At 38.0% G+C, this 10893-nt stretch overlaps 1 long non-coding RNA gene across 1 annotated transcript; it reads right to left on the bottom strand.

Moving 5' to 3' along the window:
- Positions 1 to 3669: 3669 nt before the first annotated feature.
- On the bottom strand, positions 3670 to 7057 carry LOC116448312. Its single transcript, XR_004241900.1, has 3 exons — positions 5657 to 7057; positions 3898 to 4069; positions 3670 to 3794 (listed from the first exon to the last, which is right to left on the bottom strand). It is a non-coding gene; the product is annotated as an uncharacterized LOC116448312 (long non-coding RNA).
- Between the last annotated feature and the right edge of the window lie 3836 nt (positions 7058 to 10893).

The following is a 10893-nucleotide window of genomic DNA, read 5'->3' as shown; positions in this document are numbered from 1 at the left end:
CTCAAATACACATGGCTTCCTGATATGGATTCTTTTATCTTAGAGAAGTTACAGGTTGAAGTTCTTCACTGCCCACCCACCACTGCTCCCCACAAAAGCTCAGTACAGTGATAGGACATGTATATGTCCACCATCACTGGCTTCAGCAGCTGCCAGAAGGAATTTGCTGTAAGTAGCTTCTCCATGACTATTTTGTCCTTGGCCATTTTGCTGAGGCATCAGTGACTCTGACAGTAGTTTTGCAGTGTGGGCACTTCTCTGTTTGTAATCCATTGACTTTCTTCACATGTATCATCAAAAAGCCATCAGCTGAGGGGGTTTTTTTTTGCTCTTCCACCTAGGGGCAGATCTGAGTCACTGACCTTGGAATGAAGGGCTCTATATTTCAGTATCATGCTTCCCAAGAGAAGCTGTAACTCAGGCTGCTGAAACACCTAAAGATTCAATTTCTCTAGACAGTCGCTGAACGAACTGCATTTTAACAGCAACAGCAGTGACACTACTCTGGTTTACCCACATAGATGATCTCTTTTAAAGACAGAAATGTGATCTTCACCCAGATCACTGCAAATACTTCTACTGATGTTGCCCTTTTCCTTCGTATCAGAAAAAGGTCTACCCCAAATCTTTCTCAAATGCAGGCATGTGGAGAAAACTGATTTTTCTCCTTTGATTTTAGATAAGAAAGAAAATCATGGCTTAGAACAGGCTGTCATTTTTTCTTGTAGATGTGGTTGCTTCAGCTCTAGTACTAGGGTTAGGGTAACTCTCCTTCTTCTACTCCAAAGAAGGAACACCAAATGTAACAGCTAGATGTTTTGTACTTCATCAGACTGCAATCTGGCAAATACACTTTAATCCACTGGCACAGTTCCTACTTTTCTGCCACTAATTCCAAGGCAATGTCACTGTCACCTGGGGCAGTCACTAATAATCTGCAAAATGTAGTTAGTCTGTTTGTGACACAAAGGACAGGAGAGGGAATGGATATGCAATCTGCAGTGCAAATAAGACAGCATCTCAGTGATAACACATGCTTGGCTTCCAAAATTTTAGGAACAAAAGAGAAGACCTGTCTTTAGCCATTTTTCCTTCTTAGGGGAAACCAGCCTTTATCTAGAAAGTGAGATGAAGAAATGAGAAACTATGAGGCAAGTAAAAGAATAACGTCACAAGTGACTGAATATCTGAAATACCTTCTAGGTACATGGTCAGGACATGAGGAACAAACAGGAGTAACTCAAACACTTAACTAATTTGTATAATTGGTGTCACAAATTACTAGTGGAATATAGCAAGCATACAAGGAAGCACCTAGGGAGGGGTGAGAAGTACCCAAGATGCAATGGTAGAAGGGTTATTTATCAAGAGCACTTTCTGAACTTTGGGAAAATCACATACAGTGAATGAGTTTCAGTCGTTTCTGGGGTAGAAAAAAGAGATTTTAAGGCAATATCTCCACTGCTAAAACAATGAGACTGTTGGATATGGTTGTTTAGAGACAACCCAAGGGAGGCAGCCTGTTGGTGACTGGGGACATGACTTTCCTTTATGTATTTTGGAACAATTATACTGTAGGGCCCAAAATGTTGGCTCCATGTACCAGAGACAATCTTTTCTTTGGAAGGGAAATTATTAGGGCAGTAGCTATTTTTAAATGATTCTGCCAGAGGCAGAAAGTCATTTGGGTTAAAGAGACGCTGTTGGAAACAGAAAAAAAAAAGGGGGGGCTACAAAACACTGACAGCACTTTGAGAAAGCAGACATCAGTGGAAAGAATTTATTGTCAGGTCTTTCGCATGGATAATTTGGGGTTTTTTTTAAAAATGAGAGACCTGGTGGTTACTGGAAACATTATGCCAACAACACAACTGAAACTACTTCAAAGATAAGAACTCTAGAAGATATTTTGACTGTATTAGTAGCAGTTTAGTGATCTGAAATGGAAAAAGGACCTGAACACATAATGAAAACAAGGGCATATATCTTAAGGATATTAAAGAATTGCTCAGATACATTAAAATTCAGCAAGGCTAAGGCTGAGTTGCAATTAACAGGGGACATAGCAAGCAACAAGAAAAGATCCTACAAATACATGACACATTAAAGAAGTAAAAGGAAGTATTAAGGAGATGAAATAATAAATTACTCAAGGAAGGCCATTGCATCCAATGCATTCTTTCAGTTTTCCAATAGATGTTAACTGTGATCCAATACTTAATTAAATTAAAGTTTTAAAGGAGATAGGCATGTCTTCTTGAATATGGGTGAGGACATTGAAAAAGATAGAGATTTTTCAATTTAGCTTAGTTCAACAACTTTCAATTAAGTACCCTTAACAAAGCGACCCCAGTAATCACTGAATCATAGCACTTACCTTGGAGAGTTGATGAAGAAAAGTAGAATTCCCTGAAGAGAAATAGAGGGCAATCACAATGTCACACTTCAAAAAGGGGGAAATATCTCTGCTTGGGAGGGTACAAACCAGTCCTTGAACTGTTCTTCCTTGAAAAATTCTGGGGCAATTTACTAAAAATTCATTTCTAAGGCACAAAACAGTAAGATGGTAATAAAAAGGAGAAAACATGGACTTATCAGGAGCAAATCATATCAAGTCAATGTAATTTCTTTCTTTCTTTGATTACTGGCCTAACTGGATAATAGAAGAGTCACAGCTGCAACATATTTGGACTTTATTAAGGCCTTTCTAATATCTAGAAAAAATTTTAATGTTCTAATATACAAACCGGAGAACTAACTTCTAGATGAAATCATGTTCAGGTGGGTCGAAAAAAAATGTACAGAACATGATCTATGAGGGGAGATTAAGGAAAACCACAACAGTTTTGTCTAATAAAAAACTGGCATAATAACATTTTCTAGTATATCAGAACTTTTTATATGCAAGCATCTATAGGAACATATATATATGCATGAGGCAATGTATATTAAAAAAGCTTGAATTGCAACATAGGAGGTTGGGGCTTGATATTGGAACAAACTTTTTTTTTTTTTTTAGAATAGCTGAAACACCATAGTGGACTGTCTGCTTCTTTCTTTGGGCATGTAATACTTTTCTTCCGGGAAGTTTTCTTTCATTTGCTTTGCATAAGTGGTGATAGCAATACTTCAAAGGTCTCCAGTTGCCTTCAAGCAATGATTGCTTTTGGGATGTCTTGGTTTTTGGAGACAAAATCCTAGGAGGAAGCGCCCCATAATGAGTGCCTCCCCGAGGGAAAAGGGCCCCCCCTCCTCCCCCCTGTCCTCCGCCAATGAGACAAATGGGTCACGAGAAGTGAAAGTGGGGAAAAAAACCCCACCTGTTTATTAACACACAAACAAAACAGGGCAGAACAGGATAAAAAACCCCAAAACCTCAAAATACAACAAATTCCTGGAGAGGGAACAGACACATGGGCTCGGACCAGCCAGGGCCACCCCGCAGACCCCCCAGACCAGTGAGGAGGGAAGGGAGGCAGTGAGGCAAGGGGAAGGAAAGGGAAAAAAAAACAAGAAAAAACCCCAACAGAACCTTTTCCTAGCTAGCTGGAACACAGAGGAATCCCAGGAAAGCAGCACAGCGCTCCCGGCGCGTTCCCTCCCGAGCCCTCCCGAGCCCCTTGGGCTGAGCCGTGGCCCCGCCCCCTCGGGCCCGTGGCTCCGCCCCCTCGGGCCCGTGGCTCCGCCCCCGGGTCCATCTTAAAGGCACAGCGTCCTTGGGCCTTGAGCGGCCGGTTAAGGAATAAAGCGGCTTCATAACGTCACCCCAGGACACTGGATCAACCAAAAACCTGCTAAAAGTTGAGAATTATGCAACTAACACAGGATTTATAGAGACAAGTAATCTTTAACCCCAAAATTTATGAGAGAGAAGTTCCTTGTTCAGCAGCAACATACCCTTGAGTTCAGTTGGAGCTCCCTGTTTGGTTTGGCACAGATATGCAGACAGTTCTGCTTTCCTGATCACTCAGAACTGACTGTCCTGAGCTGCAAGGTATATAAATCCCTTTTAAACATCTGTGGGATTCAGAACAGTACCCAGATATGCAGAAGGTGCAGTCTTCACACACTAAAAGTACAAGGAAGAAATTTCATGGAACAAAAAGGCAACTAGACAGCCTATGTTTTGTACCATAATGCGCTGCTTTTAATACTTATAAAGTATGTCCTTGAGGAAGCTCCTGCTATCTCTTCCAGAAGCTGCTCTAACCCTCAGGGTTGAGACTAATTCTGAGTCAGGTTTGGTGCTCATCTCTAGAAGTATTACCTCCAGAACAAAGCTGGGGCCTGACTTACGTAGAAAATCTGTATTGTCACATACCTTTCCTAGGATGCAGAGATTCACGGTAAGGCTGTAGCATCTTTCACTGTGATCTTTTTGTACATGACAAAGAGTAAAGATTGGGATGGAGAGTCACTCCTGAGTCCCAGCAGACTGAATTTTCCCTGTACTCCATCACACAGTCCCCAGTGTGTATGGTGTCCTAAGTGTTTTGTTAGACTTTACAAGCATTTCTCAAGCTGACAGCATTCTACGTGACCAAAAGCAAGGTCTATTAAGTGAAATGAACAGCATGTCAATACAATGATTTAGCATATCCATTGAAACACTCTGCATGCACAGTGTCCCTGGTTTCCTGTTGCAGAAAGAGAAATATCCAATGAGGGAGAATCCAGAAAGCAGTCAGCCAAATATAAGAGCACATGATGTAAAATATGACCTATTTCAGCATCAGCTGTTCAGAATATACAATATAGTCAGTGGTAAATAGTCTCAGTTTTTTAATATTTCTGAAACTTACCTTAGAAGTGTCCTGGGTTGCAGTGTATTCTATTACCATCCTCATGAGCTGTTGAAATCAGGTGGGGCAGTGTTTCCTTGCCTCCTCCCCCCAGACTATCTTTCTGTTAATTGCCCATCATTGTCCTGCCACCTGACTCAGAGGTAACTCCCTCCGGACTATCTTCTGTTAATGAGCCTCATCAACACTTGGCCTCATGACTCATTACCCCATTGTGAGATGCTCCACCCAGAGGGAGGAACCAAGCATCCCATAGTGGAGATAATCTGAGACTCTGAACACGAGAGACAACCCTTTCCACTGGATTTCCAGAGGACACCACTGGACCTTCTGAGGAAGAGCAGACTGTTTTACTACAGGATCACTGCTTCAGAGGACTGCAGCCACCATTCTACCAGACTGCTACCACCACCCTGCCTAACAGGGCCTCAGGTTGTATCTTGACTCTGTCAGTTTAAACCAGTGTTTTCTTTTAGTTTTTTTTTTCCTTTTCTTTAATTTCCCCATTAAATTGTTATTCTGACTTGGTGCCTCCCACTGGTTTATTTTTCAAACTAGTACAAAATGCTAGGAAATAAATTATTAGAGAACTAGAATTTAATGCATTGATTATCTAATTCCTGAAATAATAGTGATAATCTACCATTCAAGCCTCCTTGTTTCCTTTATAAATCTCCTCATTCACATGCAACAATCTCCATTGCTCAATTATTTCAAATAGCAGCCACTTGAACCTTTCTTTCTGCTTTTTGGGATGGGGGATTTTTGGCATTTTTTTGTTATATTTTCCTTAAAATGGAACATTTGCAATTAATATTCTGACATCTTTGTTTCTTCTACTCATAAATACTCACCAGATTTTCCCAAATGCTTTCATTATTCAGATTTTTCTTGTTGAATTATTTCTTAATATAGATCTTTCCTGTATTTTTCCACTAGAACCTGATGTTCCTGTAAAAAAAATGGAGTTGCTTGAACTGAAGTTAAGAATTACGTATCTATTTTTTCTGCATACCATCCAGACTGTTACATAAGTTTTCATTTTTGTAGAAATCTTACAAAAATTGCAGATAAACAATAGAAAAATTACATCTGATCACAACACGCTATATACTTTTTTTTTCTGGTGACAGGTATTCGTGACTTGTTTGTGAGAGCTTTCTGGCTAGTGCATCATTTTCTAAAATATACCAGAGTTTTTAACCACACTGTCTAGTAATTTCAAAAGGGGGCAGAGGGAAAGGAATGAAATTGAGGACAGAAAATGCATCCTTTTAACCAGAGTTCTAATGCCTTTGCAAAACATTATTATCCAAAAGTGTGTGAAAGGACAAAGATATATGTGAAAACCTGAAACTATCACAGTAGCAATTACACTCCTGCTAAGAGTTGTATTAAAGACTTGGTGATATACTTCACTCCTCTGCTCACTTCCTGGTAAGGAACCAAGACTTACTCTCCTCTGGGTTTTTTTCATTGCTTCCCCTGTTTTCCACTTGTCATGTCCTTCCCTGATGGTCTTTCTCTAACACCTGGCTGCACAGGCTGCAGCAGCAGTGGAAGATGCCAGAGTGTTGACCATGAAGGGTCACCCACAGACAGGCCCGTGTCAGCAAAACTTGTGCTCCAGTTTTGAGAAGATGTGCATCAGTCTCCCAAAGGCTAAGTAAACTGAAGGCATCAGGGACAAAACCAAGTGATTCTTCTCTTAGTGTTTGTTCATGTTCCTTTATATCCTCCATTAAAGCACAAAACAGAAGATTAGCCTGAGGACTTTGAAGGACTTTCTTTTGCCACACCATTTTCTTTCTGAAGAACTAACCTAGCTTTCTTTAGTGAATATATATACATGTTACATCAACACTGGAAAAGAAAAAGAAAAGCAAGAAAAGAAAAGGAAAATCCATCCAACTTACTGGTGTTGAAATGCTCACATATGTCCCCTGGTTATATTTACCAGTTTATCCAGTCCTTACCACCTCAGGGCAGCATGCATTACATTTGTAGATGAAAAAATTCACTCGTATTTTCTCCACTCTAGGAAGTTTCCATTGTACTCATCTCACATTGTCTCTAGATAATAATAGTATTGTCAACACCAGTGACTAGCTTGTGACAGGTTATTCCTTTGAAGAGCTTCTATTCAGACTAGCACACAGAATCTTCACCATTTGTCAATGACATAAAACACATGGAATAGCAGATGCCATAGCCTGGACACCAGCATAATACTTGTCTTTCTATTTTTCTGTATTTTTGGTAAATCAGTGAAACACAATTAAGAAGAATTAAAAGCATTTTTTCACTTACTTAAAAGATAATTGAGGTAATTCTATAGAAGTAAATAAAAGAACTTATTTAACAAAATATATCTCACTGTAAAAAAAATTATATAAAAGCAATATTTTCACTCATAGAGGCAATAAAATCTTAAAAAATAACTTAGCTTGAACATGTATTTCCATTTTCATTGCCAACATTCTTTTTTTTTATTATTGCCTTATTCAAAACTCCAGCTGCTCTCTCATATTCAAGAAAATGTGCTTTTATCCAGCTGCGTTCAGACTTGAACCTAAAAGGTCTTTGTTTAAGTTAATTTTACATTCATTATAATGTGCCTTCCCCCTTTGTGCTCTGAAAATTGTACTGAAGGTGATGGAATTGAAACACTTATGACTTATTCAAACAGTTAAGCAAGTACTCAGACATATCCAACATGCAATGAATATTCATGGACCATTGGAAACCAAAGAGAGTACCAGGCTTGCAGTTCCAGCTTACTGTGGGATCTTATCCATGTAATAAGTGAATGGTGACCTAACCTTTTCACCTCTCTGAGAGCGCCCCTCTTTTACTGCACACCCTACATCTAAAATGGCAAGGGTCAGATGACACATTCCTAGATTTAGAAATTTATAGAACACTGTCCTGTACTGAACACTGAAATGTTGCCATCACCACCTATCCACTTTAAACATAAAAAGTCTGGAAAAGGAAAACCAGCATGAGATTGAGGCAGCTCAGGCTGTTAATAGCCTCTATGCTACAAGGATCCATTTCAGATTTTTAACCCTTTATACCATCTACGTCATTATAGTAATCTCTATCACTGCATAAAAGGATACTTTGGCTTAGCCAATTATGACAAATATAAGATTTGTTAATTAGCACAAACCTTGAGAATTAATTTAAGCCAAAGTGTCACTTAAAAAGAGGGAAATCATATTTGAGGTGATTGTGCCCCTACTGTGCCTACTTCAGTGGTACAAGAGGAATTTGCTACTTTTCTATTGGTTTCCAACATCTTACAAAACAGAGCTCCTAAGTACAAATATGAATGAAGGTGACAGATGTTGAACATTATGAAAGGTAAGTTTTGTTGGACAAAACAGTAGAAATAATTTCTTACACTGTGAAAATCAAGGAGTTAATAAAATAGCTGAAATCTAATTCTGTGTCTCTTTCGAGAGCTGAAAATGTAATAATTCTCCAACAGCACCATGTTCAAGCACAAGTTTGAAGTCAGATATTAGGACCTATTAAACAGCAGGTGCAATTTGAAGAGGTGAAACAGCTCAATGGTAAAAAACCAAATATTGTGGTTATGATTTTGTACATGTACAAGGGATGTACTTTGTTTATCATGCTTTATCTGAGGACCAGAAGCCAGGATATAATGAGCATGGTTACATTTTGAAACAAAACATGAGGAGTGTTGGGAAAGAAGTGCTTAAAAAAAAATACTGGCACTCGTAGTCAGTTGATTAAAATTTTATGAACCTAAAGCCATAAAATGTTGGGGAATTTTTCTATTTATTTCAACAGAATTTGGTTCTGCCCTGCCTGAAGCAAATGCTGGGGAAAAAAGTAAAAGTTCAATTAAAATAAAAATCCAAATATGACTACTCACATAGTTTAGCAGGAGACAAATGTGCTTTACAGGTAGTATGTAACAAGCAAAGAGAACATATGGCCACCACTGCCTGTATAGAATTCAATCATTTCTTATACAACCATGATATATGTTCTTCTGCTTTGCTGAGTAGCTAAATGTCATTATCTCATCATGCTTTGAGGTGGAAAGCCCACCAGGTTATAAATGGTCATGCTATAAAGAAAAATTACAACAACTAAGTTGGAGTCACATGGTTATTTATTACCTTTGTAGCTTACTTCCTGGTTTTTTGGTTTTTGGGGTTTTTTTTTGTTTGTTTGGGGTTTTTTTTCCAGGCATTCTAGAACCATTAAAAGCTTTTAAAAAAGGGGAAAAAAAGAAAAAAAAAGGAAAACTAGAAGGAAAAAAAGAAGTCAAAACCAAAACAACAAAAACCCCCCAACAAACAACCACAAAAAAACCCCACAACAATTTATTTTCCTACAAAACTTTTTAATCTTTTGTTAATAATTGAATTCTAGTTTGAAATTTTTCCTAGGAAGTGTTGGAACCTGTCATGTCAGTGCTTACATTATGACCTGATTCAGCCAATTATTTTTGCATGTGTTCCTTCCTAAGCACAGAAACAGTCATACTAAGAGAACTTTTCAAATTGAGTATGTTGCAAATGACTCTGCTAAGATTAATAGTCTCCAGCATAATCCTATTTTGAATCCTGATAGTCACACACTAACTTTATGCTCAAGAAAAGCTGTAATGGATCCATGCTGTATTTAAGTCCTGAAGTTACATAGTGATCTGTGACTTTTAGCATTTCCTTCAACCCTACAACTACACACGCATTTATATGTGGCCTTATACAAGTTAAATAAGAAATAAGACTCTGTGTCTTACACCATTCCTCAGATACCGTTGAACAGTCAGGAGTGGAGACCAGGGACTGTTGGGAAAGCCTTTAACATTAACATTTTCTCAGAGGAGAGGAGGGCCTTTACTGAACACACTGAAATATGACACAGCTGCATTCTAACAAGAATCATGGAGCAGAAAGCCTAATTCTTGCTGTATTCATGAGCCAGCATGAGGCCCTGTGCCAACCAATGTACAAAATGAAAAAACTCATTGCTCCAGAAAGCTAATAAAAAAAATCAAGAAGTATACTTTTACTACTCTGAGATGGAGAAAATGTGATACAGTATGATCATGTACTATAAAAGTGGGATATTATAAATATATGTGTGGTAGGATTTATTAAGAAAAAGTCTTTGAGTAACTAAAAAGAAATATTAAAACAAAGCTCTCTGCACTAAAATAGAAAGTGAAGCAGTTTTACAATGTTAATTTCCCAGTGCAACAACACTTGCAGACTCTTCTTCAAGCTGAATATATTTTAATGTTGATAAAACGCACCCATCTAATCCTACAGGGAACACTGACAAAAAGCCCAACTGATTACAGTGTGAAACCTTCCAAGAGTGGCCTGGACTTTGTCCAGCTGTCTCCCATTATTTTTCTAGTGTTTTTCAGATTTCATGTTATAAACTTAATTTTGAAGCAGCATTATACAGGTTTATTCAATTTCCTGCACTTGCCTCTTGGCAAAGAAAAAGAAAAATGAACCAGTATTGACAAAGATGGCTTGAATAGATAGGTGATTAGAAGAGAGCACATCAATCTTATTCCATCATGATGAAGTAATATGCATGGTGGGCACAACTGCAACCAATGAATAAAATATTTAATTCGAACACCATGAAAAATGAGACAAAAGTGAAGAATACAGAAATTTTGCATAAATAAATGAGTGAGCTTCAATAAACAATCTGAAGGGATTTTATTATATAGTGTAAAAAAACAGCAACAGGATTTGTTATTAAAATAATCAAATGGTTTTTTATATGCAGAAGGAGAAGGAACAGAGGAAGCAAAAAGAATGTAAAAGCTATTCAGGCTCTGTTCCTATTAGGAAACAAAATATTAAATCAATACCTTGGGTGAGACGTTCAGTAGCTGTAAATCAAAATAGTTTATATTGGCATGATACAAAGACATTGCTTTACTCTACCTGAAGATTTGGCCCCTAACACTTAGCTGTAAATAGGAGGATCTTTAAAGTTAAGAAACATTTAAAAGATTCATCTTTTTACATTGCACACACCTACAAACTATGGATGTCAATTAGATACTGGGTAATTA

This window comes from Corvus moneduloides, chromosome 1 (genome assembly GCF_009650955.1).
Source record: "Corvus moneduloides isolate bCorMon1 chromosome 1, bCorMon1.pri, whole genome shotgun sequence".
NCBI classification, from domain to species: Eukaryota; Metazoa; Chordata; class Aves; order Passeriformes; family Corvidae; genus Corvus; species Corvus moneduloides.
This window is presented reverse-complemented; position numbering and strand designations above follow the sequence as displayed.